This window comes from Schistocerca gregaria, chromosome 3 (genome assembly GCF_023897955.1).
Source record: "Schistocerca gregaria isolate iqSchGreg1 chromosome 3, iqSchGreg1.2, whole genome shotgun sequence".
Taxonomy (NCBI): domain Eukaryota; kingdom Metazoa; phylum Arthropoda; class Insecta; order Orthoptera; family Acrididae; genus Schistocerca; species Schistocerca gregaria.
The window spans coordinates 219,519,466-219,543,411 of NC_064922.1; positions in this window are offsets into that span (position 1 = coordinate 219,519,466).

Consider the following 23,946-nt stretch of genomic DNA (forward strand, 5'->3'; position numbering starts at 1 on the left):
TCCCAAAAGTTACAAAAATCATAAGTCTCCTTGGCGTTGCATTCTCGTCGGCAAACAACACACATAACGGAAACGCCAGAGGGTACTGAACATTCCTGCAAGGAATTAAACAGCTTGTAGGTTTTTTTAACATGCGGCAGCCCTGTCAGCAAGTGTGATGAATTATTGTGTCAGAAACCCGATTCATTTGCGAAATGTTACTTTTCTTTACCCATGTTTCAGCTAGAGTAATCTAGCCTTGTTAAGAAGCATAAAATAAAATAATACTAGAGTAATCTAGCCATGATAAGAAGCAGAAATTAAAATAATACTAGATTACTCTAGCTGAAACCTGGGTAAAGGCCACTAACATTTCGCAACTGAGGCGGATTTTTGAAATATTAGCTCGTAGGTTGATCACGCAGCCAGATAAGACACGTGGAGTCCATGCTGTCAACGATGCCACAGCCGTACCGAATCATTCCTCTAAGGAAAATTAGCCGTAAGCAATTTTAACTTGTAAATTAAAAAATTATTTATGCACGAGAACTGTAATGATTTTTATAACACTGAAAATCAGTCATGAAATTTTGTCTCTATTTTGGAAATTTTCAAAAAGATTTCATTCGATTTTGCTTTAGTAAATTACATTACTAATTGGTGCACTAGGTCTCTTACGTTCAACTGTGGTATTCTTTGCATATTACGAAAGTATTCCACAATATTGCTGTCGGGAACTTAGTTTTGCTTAACAAACAAACATGGCTTGCTCATATATTCTCGCTAGTAATTTGTAAGCTTTATAGCAAAACGAAGTCCGACAGCTTCTTGTTTAAGTTTAGTTAAAATCTAATTCATCAAGTGCTATTTGTGTGAGATATTATTCTAAAATAACAAATTTAATCAAATTTCTACAAAGTTTTCAATTGAGCTTGTATGATTTACCCGATTAAAAACGCCATTCTCCAGCGGAACCTCGGTCTGATAGCAGCTTACAACACCAGGCACACCGTAGATTACGTTTTCCCAGCGGGTCTGCTGTGACTTAATACAACGCAGCGTACTGCGAAATTGTGTTCCACACAAATGGCATAAACTTAATAATTTAGTTACAAGACGCACTGTAAGCAGTTATGTTCAAATGAGATCCCAATATGCATTCAGAGAAAAAAGATTCTGAATTTCTCGTTTTTATGTAACTAATGTGGTGAGTATAAAAATGTAAAGAGCCACACAAACTATATTTCACAGTATTTACATGAAATATAGCATATTAAGGACCTATAGAATTTCAGATAGATTACTTTGATATCGAAACGATAAGCATATTTCATCAGTATATGCCAAGTATGCATTTCTATACAGGCAATTTGAGGATGAATGAAATTGTTTTCATTCCAATATCTGAAATTACACCATTCTCATGATTATAACCTGTATATCCAACGATAGTTTCTCCATTCATATTCCATTAATATTAGGTAGTTAAGGGAGATTAAAAACCTGGAATGTAAATCAGAATGATAATGTATGAGAGTTCTTGCTGGGTAACATCGAAATATTCAGGGAAAATGCCTAATTAATCCTCTAAAGGGGCGAATCTGAAATAAACAAGGAAAGCGTAGTGATTCTGTATCTGCTTCGACATCCGTGCCCTGCAAAGTAATGCGAACCGCACGGCAGAGGGAGTCTCCACATTGTAGCTCGTATTAAAGGCTCATCCAATTCCATTCACGAAAGGAAGTGGGTAATAAAGGCTGTTTAAATGCCTCAGTACACTCGATAGTAGCGCTAGTCTTGTAGCAGTATATTTGCGAATTCATACTGGTTCCCGAAAGCAAGTAGGGTCTGGGGTGGTTGCTGAGGCCCTTCCTCACAGTTCTGTCGGTTGAGAACTTTCAGCAAGTGGGTGAGCTTCTCCGTGGATATCGGAACAATCGCGTTGCCGTTCTTTGCATATTCTAAGACGGCTCGCGAGAGCGTTTTGTATTGTCTCCCTTGGACAATGCACTTTGCCAATATACTACCACTGTACACAAGTCTTCCAGCAGTTTCACTTACGACTGAGCCTGTGCGACCAATGTATTTTTCGTATACTATAATTTGTTATACGTACATATTTGTCTTTTTACATCTCGTACGTTTTCTTTTTTTTCATTCTATACACATTTATATATATATATATATCTGATAACTTAAAAGGAGTTAGCAGTGTTTGTACTATTTTGACATTATGAAAGTCTTCCTGAATCCTCCGTGATTTTTTTTTTCAGATTGTACTTTACTGTAGATAAATGTAGCTCCGCAAAATGTTCGAGACTGCTATTAATATTTTCTGGGAAGGGATACGAAACCATCACATGCGCTCCAGTACTGTACCTGAATTCAGTTCCACCATCCAGTTACAACGAAGGCATTCGCAGAGAACGAAGCGCCAGTCAAACTACCAATAAGGACTGAGGTTCTTTTGATGATACTATGTTTCTTTATGTATCTGTATCGAATATTTTGGTTAATAAAAAAATTTCCTGCTGTAGCCCAGCTGGTGATAACTAGGTTAATGCTTTATTAGGGGGTGTAACATCTAATTCGTGCAGGAGGTTATGGTTTAATGATTATTAAATCGCATTCAAAACAAACATAGCGAATTTGAGTACGAAACTCATTTAGCGATTATGGGTCCTCCCAACAGCTGCTGCGAATTTGCACATCTCTGCACCAGCGTATTTTCCGTACCTTTTGTCATACTCACAGTCACATGACGTTTGCACAGTACCGCAGTTTCTGTACCTCGTGTGTGATGAATCCGCTACAGTTTCTTATTTACGTATCCACCTAACAAACACATCTAACACGTAGATAGTGGTACTGAAAGTGCCCTCCGTTCGAAAACATGTGGTAACTTCAAGATTGTAGATGCAGATGTGGGTTTGTAACGATGAGACTCTTATGAGCCTGGTAAACACGTACGAATATAAAGAATTATGAAAATGATTTGTAGTTGTCCTTCTAAAAAACTTCACAGATAAGTCAAATATGTTGAAACTCTTGAAGTTTTAAATGGGTGGAACTGGTAACTAATTACTGGCACATACGCAGACGTGAAGACATAGACACAGGTTTAGACAGGCTCCTAGGCTTTGACAACAGTCTTGAAACCTTTGGGACGGAAGTCGAATGTAGGGACACGTATAAACCGAAAATAATGGAGTGAGCGAAATTCCAAGGCAAATGCGATCCTTCAGACGGAAATTCACCTGAGTGAGACGTCATGGGAGCTTGTGTTTTCAATCAACTTGACAGTCTAAAAATAAGTGTGATAGACGCTCTGTGTCAATATATTCGATCGCAGCCAGATGGTGGGTGCGTAACGTAGGAAATTTTCTACCTCGTAATGTTTTGGCCAGAGTGAAAGCCCAGCCGTCCTGAATTGGAGATGAATGGTCTCAGTACATCTAATGATTTGTAGACTGGTATTGTACAGGGATACACAGCTGCCTAGAATGAACGAATCCGCAACCAGCCCAACTTTCACCCTAATTCAGGTGCCCAAACGCACTCTAAGAAAAAAATGAAAAAAAAAAAAATAGAAAAAAACCACGAGGCACCACGAATGAGTTAAGCAAATTGTTCTCAACTGATATTCATCCTGGTATCGGTGGAAAATGCAAAATTATGAACTTTAGAGTCCGATGGATGAATGCGTAACGCATCAGCGCAGTTTCACTACGTCCACCAGTATCATTCCGTATACTATAAATGCTCTTTACAATTATGTATCACTCTATCGTTCTCGTCATCTTGAGCTTATGGGATGGTTTTTTTCCGAAAAGGTGAGTGGAGTGGGGTGGGGGGAGGGCGGGGGGGGGTGTTGGGGGAGGGATGGTTGGACGAGTCTCAGGCCTTCCCTTTGTCGGTGCAGACATTATTATGTTCACAAGCTTCATCATATTCGTCAACAAGTTATGTAGCACTTAAATTAGTTGACGCCTGAAACACAGGGTCCAAAGTTTGGATATCGTCGCATCACGTGCTGTCTGCAGGCAGCGACGATGCACTCCGCTCTTAACGGCGATGGAAAATCTGTTTAAAGTCTCTATACGCTACAAAAATCACGTAAAAAGTCATGGAATTCATGTATGTTATTTATCTCCGTAATGTCTACGCAAATAAACGGTATGTTTCTAGTTCTAAGCCACGCGGATTATCCGAGAGGTCAAGGGCGCCTTGTCACGGTCAGCGCGGCTCGTCCCCGTCGGAGGTTCGAGTCCTCCCTCGGGCATGGGTGTGTGTGTTGTCCTTCGTGTAATTAGTTGTTGATGCTGTGCTTTACAGTGGAAATACAGGTCTGATGCAGCTCTCCAACCTGTGCAACCTTCATCTCTGTGAAAATAATATGAATTTCGAACTTTTTCACTATATTCAACATCATTCCGTATATTGTGTTGTATAGTAACCACTCCTCGCAGTGTGTACAGAATACGCAGAAGTCAACATTTGACAGAGGAAGTGTGTTGGGCTCATACAAGCCGGATGGAGTAATCGGTAAATTTCTCGACGTTGGGACCTATATCCCTCATGAGGACATCCAACTCTATTAATGCAAAGCAGAATAACTGCTGGCACGAAGGCCAGATGTGAACCAATGCGTTATTGACTTGTTCAATTTGTGAAGCTCTTTCTCTTAAATTAATATCCGTCCCAACAGCTGAGTGGTCAGCGTGACGGACGGTTGTCCTACAGGCCAGGGTTCGATTCCCGGCTGGGTCGTGGATTCTCTCCCCTAAGGGACAGAGTGTTGTGTAGTCATCATCATTATTTCATCCCCATCTTGCACGCAGGTCGCCCAATATGGCGTCGAATGTAATAAGACCTGCACCAAGGCCGGCTGGACCTCCCCGTAAGAGGCCTCCCGACCAACGACGCCAAACGCTCATTTTCATTTTTGTTGAATAAATAATCCAATTTTTCTGAAATTTGTACCATTTGTTTTTCTGTACATTTCCATCAAACCCACCAATCTTCGTCCCATTCCGGTAATTTCTTCGAGGTCTGTCGCTTTTTTTGTCTTAGAGTGTACTAGGGCTAATCAGAAAATTCTATGCATTCTCTCAATAACACCAAATCATCACGAAATACCGGATGGTGTTGGTCCATGAACATGTGACCCGTTTTTCCAAATGACAGATGACTTGGATGATACCTGGTCTGTAGAATGGATTACGGCTGTTCAGGAAAAGTCTTATCTGTTACATCACAGTGCTCTCAATATGGAAATGCGTGCCACACTGTAGTTTCTTCATTCAAGGAAAGACGCAGAAGTCACTTGGGTGCCATGTCAGATAGGTATCTGATGACTGAAAACTTTATCTGCCAGAGAAGCAGCGTGTATAATTTTCCGCTGCAGGATGCACTGGTGTGATGTCGGGGATGAAAAACAACCACGTAAAGATTGGTGCCGGAGGAGGGACCTCCTCGAGTCGTTCTCCAACTTTAGTGGGCGACTGTGGATTCAGCCCATGTCTTGGCAGGATAGGAGTTGTAGCACAATTTTGCACACTATCTGATCAAACGTATGGCGGCGCTTACCGGTGGACTTTAATATTGTATGTGACCTACCTTCGCCTTTGCGACTGTTTGAGGACACTTCCTATGAAGTGTCTGCCTACCTATGAGGGAATGACGCCTGTTCTTCCCCAACAGCAGAACCCAGGAAACACAGTGATCTTGTACGGTATGGTTTTAAACGAAGGAGACTTCTAAGTCGTTCTGATAATATTCCATTACTTTAGGTCGCGACTTTGTGCAGATCAGTCCGGAATTCTTAATTGTCCACAAAACATTGTTCAAAGATGCTTTTTTATGACAGACTGCTTTGTCAATCGGATTTAATCATAGTCTCTTAACAGTTCTTCTACTGTAGCCAATTTACAAGGTTGTAAAATAAGTTGGTGTCCCTTTGCGTTTAGCGCTGTCTTAATGACACAACATATAGTAACAATTTGTCCATTTTATTTGTACGAAAGTTTTGAGGTTCTAAGATAAGCTATTGTTTTCTAAATATTGACTTGGCTGATAGAAGTATTCTAAGTGCGATGTATACTTTTTTTTAGTTTATTATCTTCAATGCTACAAAATAAAGTATACTTAGAATACTTCTATCAGCCAAGTCAATATATAGAAAACAATAGCTTATCTTAGAACCTCAAAACTTTCGTACAAATATAACTCTGTCCATAGATAAACCATTTGTATGTAAACAAAAACTATCAGTCGACAACATGGCGGATAACGCAGTGCGCCTGTGCAAAATACGTGATAAAAAGTGTTTGTGGTGTTGAAAAAAAGAAGAAAAGCCAGGAGAAAACAAGGAGAGGAGAATGTATGTAAAATGAACAACTGATAGTGTGTGACTTTAAACTCGCGAAATTGAAGTAAATGATTGGAGCTGTTGCTTTTGCACAAGCCTGCTGCAGCATCCAAACTGCTGTCGAGATTGTACTACTGTAGTATCTGAAGATCCATGTAATTTGCCAGCTGAAGATGGGTGCAAACCCGAAATGCATATTGGCGTAAATAAAAAAAACCACTAAAAAGTGGCTGGTTGCCGTATTTTTTCAGTGAAATAACAACATATAATGGCAGGTAACATTGTGCAAGAATTCGGCAAACCTTAACACTTTCAACGGATTGCCACATGGTATAGTGCGATTTATTACTCCAAGTACTGTTTAGCGTTGACAACAGTAACCCCGTTTCGTTTTAATGCCCTAAGCACTGCCACTGTGCTAGCTGGACTTCAAGGAAAGAGAGGCACACAAAAGTCAGTCGCAATCCCACTAGTTTTTACTATTCTTGCAGATCTAGATTTCGGCAACATTGCATTCAGTGCATCTTCGATTCAATTAAACAGACTCGCGGAAGCACTCGTCATCATATGTTCTTACAGTCTAATAGGCAAAAGGACACAGTGTCCTTCTGCCTATACACCTCTAAGAACACCTGGTGACACGAACTGCCGGGGGTCTGTTGAATTGTAACGAAAATTCACTGAAGATGGCTACTTACAGCCGAAATCTAGATTTGCAATAGTAGTGAAAACTAGTGGGATTGCAACTGACTCCTGTGTGCCACTTGTTCCTTATAGTCTACTGTCCCTGTGCACAACGGCTCCTGACGGAATCACGGTTGATTAAGTTAGACTTCTGACAGGACTTTGGAACTCACGAGTGAAGCCTTTCGCTGATTTCATGCTGTTATTCACACTCTCACTCCACAATTCTCCACAGTCCCCATCCGTCAGTACATGAGATCTGACTGGTCTTGTTTTAGCTTTGGTTGTACATTCGCTTTTCCTCCTCACAGTCACGTTACCAACAGTCAGCTTGGGCAGATTTATAATGGTAGAAGTTTCTGCAATTGATTTGTTACTTAGGTGACATCCATTAGCTATGCGCTTTTTAATTCACTTAGTTCTCCTGACCGACCTATTTTGCTGTTGCTGCTTCTCTACTGACAACACGATACCGACACCTCCTTTTATACAGACGTAGCCCGTTCCAGTCATACCTAGTGCTTTGTTTCGCGTTATATATGTCCAAATATTTTTGATCAACTAGTCCCGGAGAAATATTTTAGTGTAAGAGATCTTCACCAAAGGCTACAGACTAAATATATGTCAGAAGTAACAACAGCAGAACATGCAAGGAAAGTAACGGAACAGCATTAAACCATATATAATACGATCAGTGGCAGAAACATTGGGACGAAGTAAAAAGGCTTTAGGATATGCAGTACGGAAATAAAAGAGGCAATAAAAGAAGAACAAAAAATCTACTTGTATTTAAAAGAAAGAGGCGCAGAGGAATCAAGAGAAAAATACAGACAATAACGCAACCAAGCTACAGAAATGATTAGGAATTCACATTGGGAAAAGCGGAATAGGTTTGTCAAAGAAATAGAAAGCAATGTACATGGACGCACGGCGTTCTCTTATAAACCCCAATGAGTCGGAAAGTGATGAAGTGGAGCTAACAGAGGTTATGGCTTCTTTGATGGAATGATAATACTGGGACAGAGGAAGAATACATGATGGGAAAGAGGCTTACATTCGTAACTATAGAAGAGGTGGACGACGCAATAAGGAAAACGATAAACAGGGAAGACCCTAATGCATAAGGATTTACTCGAACTACAGAAATGCGGACGAATGCTACTGAAACATCACTTTATATACTTGATAAATGGGTTTTGGCTTGGAAGCAGGATATCGGATAGATAGAGGGTACCAAAATTCAATGCAAGAGCTACGGAAGAACAGGTATTTTTAACACAGGGTACGACGTATATGGTAAGATACTTAATACCCGTCTGCAACCTACAACCGTGACATTTTTTCTCAAATTGAAAATGAGTTCAAGGAAATAAAATATTGGAAAAGCGAAGACAGCCTTCCAATGTATTCTGAGATTTTAAGAAAATATTGGACAAGATAGACAGAATGGCACTATGGGAAATTTTACAAAGCCATTGATCCCTAAACATGTTATACAGGTAATTCTGCAAGAAAAAAGAAAGCAGCAGGTATTAACTATAAATTATTGAGTAAGAGAAGGATGTAGTCTTTCTCCGGTATATACCTATACCAACGCCCATTATATGTGGAAAAAAACACTTCTAACACTGGGTATTAATCTAGGACCATCCGAATTTAGTAATATACTGCTATCTGCCTACGACTAGCTACTTCAAGGTAAAACAGCTGATAAACTGCCAAGAATACCAAATAAGATGCAACTGTGCTGAACTGAACATAATCTAAATATTTTCCAAAGGAAAACAAAGTTATTGACTTTCTTAGGAAGAAGCCTCCTAAGAGCCAAAATAATCATCAATAATCAACAGGTACTTAATTTCGCCCATTTTGGATATAACACACGTATTTGCCACAGTTGAGAGAAAGATACAGATTGGTTGTAATAAAATTTACGCTACTTGAGAGGGGCCCCATGATAAACGAATAATAGGAGGACAATTGAACTTTGTTGCAACATTTGTAAGTACATACGGAAGAGAAATTGCACATGAGATTCATTAAGATAAACGAATTTTAATAACCACATTCATAACATTTATTAATTGTGATCCATGTTTAAGTTCCAGGTCCAATCGTTGTTCAATGAAAAGGCTACCTGCCTGGGACCGCACTAAAGATACTATTTCACAAATGTTTTGCAGCACTTTCGAACGGTGGCACGTGGCATGTTCAGCTGTTATGACACAGCTGGTGCTCTGCTTGAGGATCTCACAGTCGGTCGAGAATTCTCGGCCATTGCAACAGTAACGTCTTTAACAATTTGTAGCGCGATTGGTCGTCAGCCTCTTCCAAGAGCAATTTGTAAATCGCCAGATATTTCGAACTTCCAAATCACGTTTTTCAGCTCGGTGCAGAAAAAGGATGTCACCGTATTCTTTTAATGCGCCGATACTGGCTATGTACAGCCAGCACTATTGGTATTCTTTTCATAAAACAGCTTTACGAGTAATAGAGTCCCCAAGTTGTCGAGGCCCTTGTTGACTGCAATTGTAAAGCAGACTGATGCTTCTGTTTCAGCCCTTCGTCGCCGTACCAGTACCTGCACGTAACGCCCATCCTTGACACTAACACTACCGACAACGCAGATTCAGAACATCATGCCTATAAAGATGACTACCCATACGGTAAACAGTTGTCCATCTACATTGGTTTATGTTAGTTCAAAATAATACGCAGCACCGTAAGAGTAGCATTAAAAACCAAAAGCCAAAAGGCCATCCTGCTCACGTTCAGTAACGTTACTTAATGGCTGGGAGAGGGAGACAGACTGAAGCCGGATACAAACGGCATAAAAAAATTTATGAGATCCGGAAAATCACGATCTAAACGAGGTCGTTTTAGATTACGGAATAATTGCAAACATGCACTGATCAGCCAGAACATTATGATCACCGACCTGCTGTCCATATAAACCGATCCAGACGAGAGGAGCGTCACCTAGGACGGAATTACTGCTATTCAAGACATACGCGTAGTATCAGTGAGCGCGCTGTCCATATGTAGAATGGGGAAGGCACGGGATCTACTTGAGTTTGATCGAGGGCACATTGTGATGACTTGGAGGCCCGACGTGAGCATTTAGGAAACTGGACTACTTCCTGGTGTTCAAGAAGTGCTGAGAAGTGAGTCTTCAACACGTACCGAAACCAACGTCTAACAACGTCGCGGCCACTCATTAAAACAGATGGCGGACTATGTTGACTGGGTAGATTGGTAAAAGAGGATAGGCGACGAACCGTGACGGAACTAACATGAAACTGTAATGCAGGGTAAAGAACAAGTGTGTCTGACACACAGTGCAACGAACATTTCTAACGATAGGCTTCCGCAGCAGTCAACTCATGCTACTGTTAACACAACGACATCGGCATCGACAACTACGACTGAAAAGGGGGGAGGGGTGGGGGGTGGCATCAGCTCTGGACGTTGGCCCAGTGTCTCTGCGTTGCATGGTCTTATGAATTCCGATATCTTCTTCATCATGTCGACGGGAGGGCTTGTATCCGTTGTCTTTAATGAAAACTTATAAAGGGATATCCACCTCTGGTATTATTGTTCTTCAACAGTAGTAGCCGATACCACTAATATTTTTCTCCTCTTGGACAGCTCAATATATCTCAGCTGTTTTTCTGAAAAACAAATTATGTTCTATCTCAAACTCAAATTTATGAAAGAGAATTACTTTATTTTCGTTGTTGCAATCGATGTGTGTAAGCTCTGAATGTACAGTTAAAATTGTTTCTTTGGAAACATTTAAAAGTACGAAATATTTGGCATACTTTAAATTTCTATTACTGATTACGCAATCCAGTACTCTTTATTATGTTTATTTCTGGATTCATTTATAAAATAGTAATGTAAACTAATAGATATTCATTTGGCAAGAAAAATTGTAAACCCTATGGAATATTTTTACTACCGCAGAGCGTAGTAGTGGTAAGCATGCCTCTGAGGTGATTGGAGGTATTTTTGTATTTTGGACGAGCAGTGTTATTTCCGCTTTGTTACTGTAAAAATTCAAAAGACAGTGTTATATAGTAAAATATGAAACAATAAATAATCGTGAAAACAAAAATTCTGCGGTGACATTGGTCAAAAGCACTTACATCAATTGAATCGTGACAACCTAAAACGTGAGAATTTCACCCCTAGACATGAAGAACTGGAGCCAACTGTGCGAGAAAAGATAAGTAAACAGTTTACTGTAAATCAAACTCCTCTGGAATGTTCTGAAAAAACTTTACCACAGTGAACAGTAGTAACAACACAGAAGGAGGTGGTAGGTTACGTACTGCCGGTTCCATTACGATCTGAGGATGGCTCACGGGGGTTTCAATAGGTTGAATGGAACTTGTGAAGGCACCACATGGTCAAGGGTATCGTACACTGGTTACAGACCACGTCGGTCCTTTCATGACGACCATGTTTCCCGCGGGCAGTGTCACGTTTCACAAAAGATAATAATACGTCATGACACAAGGATAGGTGTGCAATGGAAAGATCTGATGAACATCGTTGTGAGTTCCAATAGATTTGTCGGAGCCCCAACTCACCAGACCGTAATCAAACTGAACACGTTTGTGATTGAACTAGCCGTCAGAGCTCCAGGAAGTTAAGGGAATTAGGTGACTTGTGTGTGACCCATCACGGTCTCATTGCTTCCACGCCACGACGCGTCGCCGTTGTTATCCACACCAAAGAAGGACATGCCGGCTATTAGATAGGTGGTCACAATGTGCTGATGGATAAATGATAAAATGCAACTGTTCAAAAAAAGGAAAACACCATCTGGAGAATGTGGGTAAAGCAGCAAGCAAATGCGAACCGGTCCGAAGAAAAAGGCCGAAGAAAAGATAGAAACAAATCCTATAAAACCGGAATACTTCATTAAAGCCTAATCGTTGTTGGAAAGAAGGGGAAATATAGAAAAAGGAGATTCTCCAGATGTGTTAGATGGGCTAAGGTGACTGAAGCTTTCCGTTCTGAGTCACTGTCTGTAGGAATCTAATCGTGGGGTTAGAACTGTCTCTAGCCGTAGCAGCATTAGCATGCAGCTAACGGCGTCATTCTCACGCTGTCATGAGGAAATGGGTGCAGAATTGTGTGAGCTGACACTGCCAGACGTCCGGCATATCATGACAACACCATCCATATAATCCTCCTGTTTTCCGTTAGTTTCAGTGTACGAGCAGGCCTGGTTATTATTTAAAACTTAATGGCTGCATTAGAGTTTTCTTGTTTCGATGACAGTTGTGGGATGATATTAATTGTATCTACATACATTTTGAACAAATTAGTTGAAATCAGTTAGCTGTGGATCGAGATAAACCTTTTTGAAGCAATGAAATCGAATGCGATGTACTTAATTTACATTCTTTCACCTGGTGCATCTGACTCCATTTTACATATGTTTTAGTTGTTTAGGGCTACTATCGTTGCTTGCTTCTTATTGTCCGTTATTATAGATCTTGTAATACATTCTACGAGATTTCTAGACATCTGTCACTCAATCTTCTAAGCTGATATACTTTCCTTTTACCCACTAGATTCCATCTTAGCCTCTTTACACATATGTTTTGTGTCGTTTGTTCTAAATGGGCGAATCATGGCGACATGTTCCTTTTCTTTCGATTTATATAATTGTTATGGTTCCTTCATTACTAGCATGGTTTAATACTGATAATCCAGCACTTAATTTGCAGGATATTCTACTACAAAACTTGTGCCCCACGTAAACATCAGCGTCGTATTATTCATTTATATGTAACTATTTTTTATGAACTTGTTACGGCTAATGTTTACTCCAGATGATAGTCCGAACATTTTGCGATACACACTCCAACCGGGTTGCGCCGTGGTTAACGCAACTATCAATAATTCCGCCTTGCGCGTCGAGCTAACAGGCTGTTCTCACTTCCACCTCTATACAAGTGCCGTGTGTGTCAAATTTGTCTGTATTCAGTCAGTAAGGGCTGGTGTCGCATAGCACTTGTCTTGCCTAGCGGTGTTTTTTGTTGGTTGATTGTCTGGCGACGGCGTTTTCTACATGCGCCATTGATATCCGTCCGGCCTCCCAAGAACATGTTTCGTCAGGGTACCGTTCGATTCAGTTTTGACAAGAGTATGCGTCATGTGTAACCGGATTCTCTAGAAATTCACGGCCGGTTAGAGTAACATCTGATCACGTAGATAGTGCATATTTTGATTCTGATTTGTATGCATTTTTGTTAAGCTTCAAAATCCCTGCAAGTACACTGGAATCTCTCTCGGGTTTACACATCGTGGTGGTTCCGTTCGTCCAGTCCTCCTTGTAAATGTCCAGATCGAGAGTATTCCGAAGTGGATGAGTCGTTCAGTTGCTCATTCATCGATCCGTTCGCGCATCCGTTCAATATCGCTTGCGATGATACAGTAGCATCGGAACCGAAGAAATGTGGGTTCAAAAGAATATTACTTCACAACCGAATTTTTCTGGTACCATATTCATGTTACGTATGCAGGGCAAGAAGGAACCTGCTTCCTTTGCAAAGAAAGTGGCCATCTCAGATCCAGTTGTGCGTGCTGTGTTACGGTTTAAAAGTCATCCTCAGCGACGTATTTGATACAATATGAAATGGTATTTCGCATTCTGCTGTCAGCACTTCTCCAGCGCCGGCCGCGGTGGTCTCGCGGTTCTAGGCGCGCAGTCCGGAACCGTGCGACTGCTACGGTCGCAGGTTCGAATCCTGCCTCGGGCATGGATGTGTGTGATGTCCTTAGGTTAGTTAGGTTTAAGTAATTCTAAGTTATATGGGACTGATGACCACAGCAGTTGAGTCCCATAGTGCTTACAGCCATTTGAACCATTTGAACTTCTCCAGCTTTACGGGACGTTGGAAGGATATTGCTTTCCACTCCATGCGACTACACGCCGTTACCGGCACGTTCATAGACGGTTCCAGTTGCCGTTAAGACGACAATGCAATTTAATCGCTGGAGGACTTCTACGAGGAGGTGATGGTGGGGTGCGTTTCTTCCAGTGGTGTCGCTTTGCTTACTGACCTTAATTGAGTTTTTTTTTTTTTTTGCCAGGAAAAACGAGGATGGTTCTGTTGATTTTGAAATGAATGTTAGATCTGTCATTTCTTCCACCCGTAGTAACGTCTGTTCCAATTGGTCACAATGATTTAACGGAGGCATCGTGCACGGTTCCGCCTTTACAATGTTCTAATGCAATGCTATTTCTTCCTGTGTCTGATACGGTGGAGCAACAGGTTACGAATAGGACCAGACAGATTTACATTTATTGTAATTCAGAAGTCCTCATGAAATTTGCATTTGCTTTTCGATATGTCGTATATTTGACCAAGCAGATGTGTAATTGTGTAGGTCTGCAGCTTTCACAAGTTTTGTATATGTTTACGTGATACAGTAGTCTCTAGAACTATGTGCAAGCCCTAATGACGCACTGTTACCACACACGCTGAGCCTGTTATGGCACGAACTGTGACATTCTTTGGCGCCTCTTCTGCTAGCGCCATCTCGCGACGCGGCCTGTAGAGTAAGAGCAGAGCCGGAGTTGCGGTAACACCTAGCTTGCGCTTGTATGTGGTGGAGACACTTAACATTTATAATGTCATCTCTCTTGGACGCCTATGTGCCACTTAGGACAATTTTGTAAGGCCTGCATGTTACAGGCAACTACTAACATCACCATTGTTTGCCTTGATGTTGTATGTGTCCTAAGATATGTAAATAAATTTTTATGTATACATGTCATACTGTATAAGTGGAATCCAAGCCTACTTTTATAGTGTTTTCTGTTCTCCCTAGATCCGATGATGATGGCTTTAGTTTCGCCGAAACCGGTAATCATGGAGGAGAAAGAATCTCTGCAATTTTGGCCACTAGTTTATTTTACATGCTTATAGATCGCTTCCACTTGAGCACAATGTGCTAGCTACAAAAAGGTTACTATTGGTACTGTCCGGGGCAGTTACATGATGCAAACAGGTTCAGACCTTGCATCAGAGCTATCCCTCCTTTATCTGATGATGATGTTTGTCGCTCCCGTTAGTGTTTCTCGCATTCCACTGAGTAATGTGGGACGCCTTCACCCCCTCCCCAAATTCAACCACATGCAGCGGATCGTGATAGGCGCCCCCCACTTCCGCGTCAAGAAGTTGTCGCAGAGTGGTGTCGAACCATTCAACCTTAGCGAGCGGCATCGCGTTGAATAACACAAAGAATTAAATCTGCACTTCCGTGGAGAGGAATCAAATCATGTACCTTCATATCCGCTGTCTGTCGGTATTGTGGACAATGGAACTGATTACCTAAATTCTTTTCTATTTCTGCTTTCGTGTCTTAATGTCTTACCTTACAAGGCGTATAGGTTTATTAATGTTAACAGAAGATGCTCACCATTACGGCTTGCTGCGATAGTACAGCTTATTTATGGTTCCCAAGCTGATGTGGGTTTGCAACAAGTGTTATTTAATGTGTTTTGTCTCCTTGGTGCTTGATACGGACGCTATGTAGTTGACGGACTTCGAAACGCTGCACGACGTTCGGGGGATATGGTGGTGTTTTCATGACCTCGCCTTAATTTTTCTCCATCTGGATCCGGTCGTACGTATGACTGCTCTCGCTTTTATTAGGAAGATGCCAGTTATTACTTATTCAATTATTACTTAGTCAATTATTACTTGCAGAAATATGGCAAAAATTTTTTGATGGGGAAGATTTTAAATCGGTCTTACATTCTGGGGATCAGACTCTCAATCATAACTACTGTTCTGAACGCAATGATATGATGGGGATTTTTACACCTACATCTTTAAAGTACTCGACTGCACTGTTTTTATTTCTCAGCTTACCCATGTAGTCAACTTTTGTCAGCTGATGTAATTCGTGCAAGCTTCACTGACCGCTGTGCTGTTTCGGTTACCCTTAATCACGTCCCGCAGCGGGTACACTCTACTCGCCCTATGTGATAGCTAAATATTTTACATCTGGGTACCTCTCTCTGGATGACATCACTGCTGACTTGTGGGGGCGGGCAAGCGGTTGCAAAGCGTGCTCCCCCTCAATTACGGAATCGTAGCTTGTAATTGTCAAACATCACTGCACTTATGCGTTTTAGCGCTGGTAAAGCAGCTAAAATAGGAACTCGGGAATTTTATTATGCTGTACTTCATGCTCTTTATGACAGTGCTCGAGACGTCCCACCAATAGCTGCGGAAGTTCACCGTATGAAACCGAAATTCCTGCAACGGTAGAGACGGCAATTCCATGCTTTCCGTTTGCGTTCGTAGCCACGTTCGATTCTCCAGGAGGAACTGGTGTCTCTTGGAATGTAATTCGACTTCGAACGCCACCTAAAGGCAAGTGTCTTACTAGCATTCGTTCTACAGTTGGACATGATCGTTCGCCCACATCTCGTGGTCGTGCGGTAGCGTTCTCGCTTCCCGCGTCCGGTTTCCCGGGTTGGATTCCCGGCGGGGTCAGGGATTTTCTCTGCGTCGTGATGGCTGGGTGTTGTGTGTTGTTCGTAGGTTAGTTAGGTTTAAGTAGTTCTAAGTTCTAGGGGGCAGATGACCATAGATGTTAAGTCCCATAGTGCTTAGAGCCATTTTTGACATGATCGTTCATCCAACGCTTATTTGATGACGCGCTGACACTCAAATCTAAAATCTTAGAGATATGTGCTGCCATCTGTTGCTTGATACGGGAACTATCAAAGTTGACATTGGTCTCACCCCTAAATACCATATTAGGATGTAATATAACGCGGAGAATTTCTTGCGTTTCACTAGATTGATTTGTGTAATGTCAAACACGGGCTAACATTCCCCTGCACTCCGCCTTCCTTCCAGCGTAAAGAAGCTGAATAGCTGAGTATCAAGATACCGAGTACTGTCCCATATCATAAACAGACAACAGACAATTAACTGTAAATTGATAACGTTATGGGGCAGAGGTAGATTATATTGGAATTAATAAAAGTGTAAACACAAAATATATTCCTTGTGTAATATGTAACATTAATCAGTTTATGAAACAAGCTTAGAGTGTTTGAAGTGTTCGAGTGGCACATTGAGCACCGAATAAAAATGGTGGATGCAGAAATGTGAGACGTTTACGAAAGTGTGAAAACAGTGGAGACTTTTGAAAGAGGAAGCGTTATTCGCAGACCTGGCACAAAGAAGTTGAGAAGAAGAAACGAAACAGTGGCAATGAGCACAATAATTGTAAGTGTTTGGTGCGTACAGTATGTAGCCGTACAGAACGTAACACGCGCTCGCCAGCCGACCTATCTTGGAAAGCTGACAATTTGCTAGGTCAGTAGACGTGCGTCCGGCCGCTGTGCGTCTCAGGAGAGTAAGCCACTGGCCGCCGTCTACAGTGCACTGTATAACTAGCGTGGCTTCGGGCGCGAATATGTCTCTTTTCTTCGCTCACCATGGAGCCTTTCGATACGACCGTAATTAACTGGCTGCAAAAGTGGCTGGTTCAGGTAGTACAATGTAGGGTTCAAATGGCTCTGAGCGCTATGGGACTCAACATCTGGGTTCATCAGTGCCCTAGAACTTAGAACTACTTAAACCTAACTAACCTAAGGACATCACACACATCCCTGCCCGTGGCAGGATTCGAACATGAGACCGTAGCGGCCGCGCGGTTCCAGACTGAAGCGCCTAGAACCGCTCGGCCACTGCGGCCGGCAGTTAACTGGTGCTAGGATGTCAGAAAAAGTGATGATCGGTGCGCGTAGAGTACGTGTTTTACAATTAGTCATTAGTTAATAAACTGTTTGAACTTGCTTCTCGGTGTTCGCGTATTCTGTACCTCAGGGACCCACTGCTTACGAATCCGGCCAAATATTTCGTTTACATTATCATCTGGGTGTAACAACACAAGCAACCTCCGTATAAAAGGCTAAATTCACAAGGTCCAGATTGTTTACAGGCGAGAAAATACTTCGATGTTGTACCTGCAAGTACACGGCAGAAGTTGTTTCGTGATTTCCGAAATCTAAGTAACAATGATCTTCAAAATTCCTATATATTTGGATGTGGGAATATGAATCCTGTCAAGCCGAGGTATACTGATGATCCAAAGAGGAGACAATGAACATGTAAGGTTACTGTAGGTGAAGTAGACGTTTTTATTTGTAAGAAATTTTGACTAGCAATATTCGGTACAAGCATTGGAAGCCTGTCCAATGTGAATCAACAAAAGAAAACATCTGGAACTTCTCAAGTAACTTTCTATTTTTCGTTAGGCAACAAACCCCTAGACGTACATTCACAATGATAGCACAATGATAGTTTTTATCCGTACCATGACATTAAAAGTTAAATATTTTATCTACGATAGACAAGCTGGGTAGATGTAACAATCGCCAAAATAAATGCAGCGAGGAGTACCACGAATTTTCATGGGCTCACATAAATAGTTTTCCTTTAAGTCAAGGATCTATTCCGGGAAAAAGAACCCCCAACAAGACCTTTCTCTGTGCAGATCTAAATATTAGCAAGATGTACAGCCTGCAGTCCTTTACCCCTCCTCTGGAGATTATTCTATCTGTGTTTGGTATTCAGTACACTTTCGGGCTAAACCGAAGGACGAAAACATTTTGCATTATGTGTCAGTGGCAATTAACATAGGTCGGTGAAACTTGAATTTTACGTAGAAATAACTCCTACAATGTAGTATAGAAGAAAGAAACGGGAAATGACTTAAACCCCTGGGCTATCAGGACAGAGCGGATGCGGTTGCATTTGTGGAAAAGCTCCAAAATAAGTTACAGTCAGTTGCACTCAACATATAAACTTTACTCCTTAAAACACGCATTCACACAAGCAAGAATCAGAACTGTCAAGGTTTAATAAAGGACTTTCTTTGATTTAATTTAGATCGGCTGAAGGCCACGTCCAAAATCCAAGGCACAAGGCTTAAGCAAGGAACGGAGGTACAGGAGTTCTTCTAGAGGTTTCAGTTCTTCACAAAAAAAATTATCTTCAATATAAATAGCTTAAATGTTTCCCATAGGACTAGGCTGAAGGTCTCACATTAATCTAGAACAGTGTTACGGCTTAAGGCCGCGCATATCAACAAACAATTTAACGGCTTAAGACCTAGGACGAAGAGGTTTCATTATGAAAAGGCTGAAGCCCATATCTTAAAATATTTCGTGCTAAGCTCTGCTGAAGGCCTCATACTAAAGAATAACAATCTTATGACATAAGGGCAAGACAAGGATTTTTAATTTATAATTTAAGAGGGATTAAAACTCGGCTGAAGGCCACACACCATTCAGAACACAATTTTACGGCTTAAGGCCTAAAGAGAGGAGCTTCTAAATTTCAACTAAAATAGTCTCAAGACTTATCCTAAAATACTGTAGATAACTCTCGGCTGAAGACCACATACTACAGTCTCTCGGCTTTAAGCCCAGACAAAGAAATTTCTAATTTTTAATTTAAGCTGGAAAACTCGGCTGAAGGCTCCATAAAAACTATAAAATATTTTTTACCCATTAAGGCCTAGACAAAATTTTTCAACTTTCCATTTGAAAAGGCTAAAAACTCGGCTGAAGGCCACATACCAACTTCAAAAGAATTTACGGCTCGAGACCTAGGGACAAGGAATTGTCAGTTTTAATTTTGAAAGACTGAAAGGGGCTGAAAGCCACATACCAAACAAGAAACATTTTTTTTTTACGGCTTAAGTCCTAAAAGAAATGCCTTGCAATTTTAATAAGCTAAATCTCGGCTGAAGGCGACATACATAAGACTAAAAGGAATTCAGTCTATAAAAAATAAGGAGCGGCACTCAGAAAGTTCCAAGGATTGGCCTGGTAAGGTAACACTAATGCATGTTTAGGTAAGACAGGCAGCCAGACTGACAACCTCTCAAGCGGAAGGCAACCCAATCGCAAGCCAGCCGACGAACCAACCAACAAGATCAGTTCTGCTGCACCCGACCAGCAAAACAACAGCAAATGGAAACAGCACAACGTTGTGGATACTGGCGCCCAATCCAGCCAAGTCAGAATAAACACCCAATACTACCAACAACACCTCAGCTGTCGAACTACACGCCGTGCTGGACAGCAGCAACACGACGAGGAAAATACACTGCCTGAATTCACGTTAACGGCCAGGCAGGTAACTGGAACGTTAACGGCCACAAGGCAGAAGATACCACTGGTTAACCTCATTAATGAAGGAATTAATTAAATTAATTTAAAAACCAGACGGGAAGGCGGCTGCAATTCTAACCGATTTCAATGCACACACGAAGTTGCTCGCGTGAATCTCCCAGAAAGCGACAACCAGGATCAAACGAAGAGATGTGATAGCAGTTGTCTTTAGTGTCCAGGATCGGTGGGAGACGAGCTTCGTAACCTTGGCAAGAAGCGCCTCACAGCGGCTCTGGCCTAACTACGCGCCACGGAGACTTCCTCGCTGCTCTGCCCAAGCCGACCTACTGCCACACACAGAACACACGGAAAATATATCCACCACATCCAAGATAGTACAGCAGTACTAGTATCGATACACGCTGGTGCTGTCACACACGGAGAGAAGACAGCAACGTTATGGCGGTAACCGAAGAAGAAATAACACACCACTGGACTGCAAGTAATTATAAGTCTCTGGACGTCGTAGAAGGCGCGACAAGGTTCTTAATAAGCCGTGCAATCACTACGGATGGCAATATAAAATCTGCTACGTGCTACCATGCTGGCCTTATGTTTGGTATGTCTTTGTTGTAGGGCAATCCATTGACCTCCAGCGCGGTTAACATTTGGTAAGTAACCGTTAGTGCATGCGGATATGCTGCAATACTTCTACCCAAAGCATCCCGCACGTTCTTGACTGAATTTAAGTCGGGGAAACGGGCAGGCCAGTCACTTTGTCTAATATCCTCTAGTCCCAACAGTTATTTCACTTGCGCTGTTCGATAGGGTCGCACTTTCTCACCTATAAAAAGGTAAACAGTGCCAAACAGAAAACGGGGAGAAAGAGTAAATACAAAAACTTTGACAGGTAAGTGTACAGTGTTCAAAGATGTAGAAATCAGTACGCCCAGGCGACATTACGCCACCCTACAGTGTACTACCTGCACCAACCAACGATCATGTTCTGTATTTCCTGAGTGCTTTACGTGTTGCCACCTCTCGCCTTTCGATAGTACGTCCACGTGTAACAGGTATGCAAACATAATGTTGCATGAAACCCCCTGCCAGATTGAAACTGAATGCCGGACCGAAACTCGAAAAATCTGGACCTCAGCCTCACAAGGGCAAGTGCTCTACCAACTGAGCTACCCAAGCACAATCACGACCCTTCCTCACAGCTTTACTTATACCAGTACGTCGGTCCGGAGCACAGTTTTAATCTGCCAGGAAGTTTCGTGTCAGCGCACACTCCACTGCATAACGAAACTCTCTTTTTGCATGGGTGTACTGACCTCGAAATATTTGAATACGGTACACACGTAGGTAAACCCTATTGTGACACAGCACTCCGTCTTCATGGGCCTCTTTTCAGGGATCCGTTCGACCTTGACTTCATTTTTATGGATGAGTATGGGCAATCGCGTCGAGCAGCGCGAGTGGAGGGTTTCATGGAATGAGACAACACTTGACGAATGTACTCGCCTACATGTCTCCCGGCTGAAATGTCATGTAGTACTAGTGGGATACGTTGGGAGTACGTATTGTAGCACGTCCCCTTGCAGCAGTGACTGCGCTGGAGGTGGAGCAGAACGCTCTACCGGAGCGTGGGAGCACGTTGTGGTGCATGTATTGGCGTCCATGGCCATCGCATACCCTACTAATAATGTTGTTTCTCCTTCAGTAATATCCAAAGGTCCATTATTAATCACGGTGAATTCAGTGCAACTATTGTCTTAGAGTAAAAGTGTCACTTCCATTCGTCTCATTGCATATTACTTCCAGCAACACTGTAGCAGTTCTTTCTATTCATGGTCCAGGGTACATTGAACTATGTTCCTTGCCAGCGACACAGCATGCGAAAGTTAGTTTCGTCCCTAAGCTCTGCACACCACTGTACTACTGGTATAGTCAGAGCTCGCTTTGACTTTAAGAGAAAGTTTGTAATTCGTTCTCCAAGATACCTCACAACTAGGACTGGGATAACTTTAAGGGAAACACATGGAAGGTTGCCGCTCATATTTCACGGTTTGATGATTCATGGAGTACAGTTTATAGCTTAAAAACAATATCATAATTACAAATTAGGAAAACCTTGTTAAAAGAATCACAACGCTCACAAAATTTAAAGAAAACTATGGCACGCTCAATTAATTAAAAACATTTTTTTTAATTGCTATCATTAAAAATCAAGGCTTGAAACCGGAAGTATGTTGTGGTTTTCAGTCCAGGGACTGATTTGATGCAGCTCTCCATGCTACTCTATCCTGTGCAGGCTACTTCATCTCGAAGTACCTACTACAACTCACATCCTTCAGAATCAGTGTATCCATCCCTTTGTCTCCCTCTACGATTGTTACCCTCCACGCTGCCCTGCAAGACCAAATTGATGATACCTTAATGCCTCAAAACATGTACTACCAACCGATCTCTTCTTCTAGTCAAGTTGTGCCACATATTCCTCTTATCCCCAGTTCTATTCAGTGCCTCCTGGTTAGTTTCGTGACCTACCCATCAGACCTTCAGCGTTTAGTATACAGTTCGTAAAAGTCATATCACTAATAGTGGCTCTTGGAAAGCCCTTAATAATATATAAACCTTAATAAAATTCCATTAAGCAATGACATACACAATACCCCAAAACACAAAACTGGGAAGGCTTTCAGTTAAATCGAGTCTCCAACTGACACACACGAAAAGAAACATTGATAACATCCCTTAAATACGTACAGAACTGCCAGAAGTACAATATAATTTGGGAGCACGTGGAATTCATATGTGACTGCCAACTGGTACGTACCGGCAGAAACTTTCACAATGATCTTTAATAACTATGCCATTGGGTATTATGCAAGATAAGCTGGGATGACATGGTATTAGAATGTGATTCCCATTTGGTACACACCAGCAGAAACGTTGGCAGTGATCTTTCATGAGTACTCAGGTCTTCAAAATTCAAAGCTAGCTGAAAACTACAGCAGACGGCTAACATAGGTAGCAAGGAAGTAGCAATCAAGTTTCACAATGAGTGGGGTTAGCTAATAATTGTGGGTTAAAGGAAAGGCTCAACAGTTAATATTGATAAGTAGAAGGCTAATGTTTCAAATGGCTCTGAGAACTATGGGACAACATCTACGGTCATCAGTCCCCTAGAACTCAGAACTATTTAAACGTAACTAATCTAAGGACATCACTCAGCACCCAGTCATCTAAGTAGAAGGCCTTTAAATTAACGAGCTCAGAAGTAGTAAGAACAGTGCATGCTGTAACGAGTAGTTAAATAGCAGGTACACCGAGGAGGAACTTCGGGCTTGCAAAACACGTTTTAAACCTCATGAGCTTACTAAATTTACCAAATAGGGGAGACTACCGTTTCCGATTAATCAGTGACACACCGTCATCAAACGATCAACTTGCTTCAACTGAGCCAACATGATCCGTCTGTTAGAGGCAACAGATTACCAGCCCGGTGAGACGCTATGCGACGATGGAAGTGGCACCACAGCAGGAATCAAACACGTCTCCGCTCCGGGCCCAGGGAACAGGAATGCGTCATCTACTGCCCAAGCTAACCTGCCGACATACATCAAAAGGAAACAGCGATCACACCAAAAGAGGCTACAGACTAGAATACCTCAGATGAAGAAAATCTTAACAAAACGCGCAAGCATCTACACATACAAGTTACAAGCTTAACGTCCTT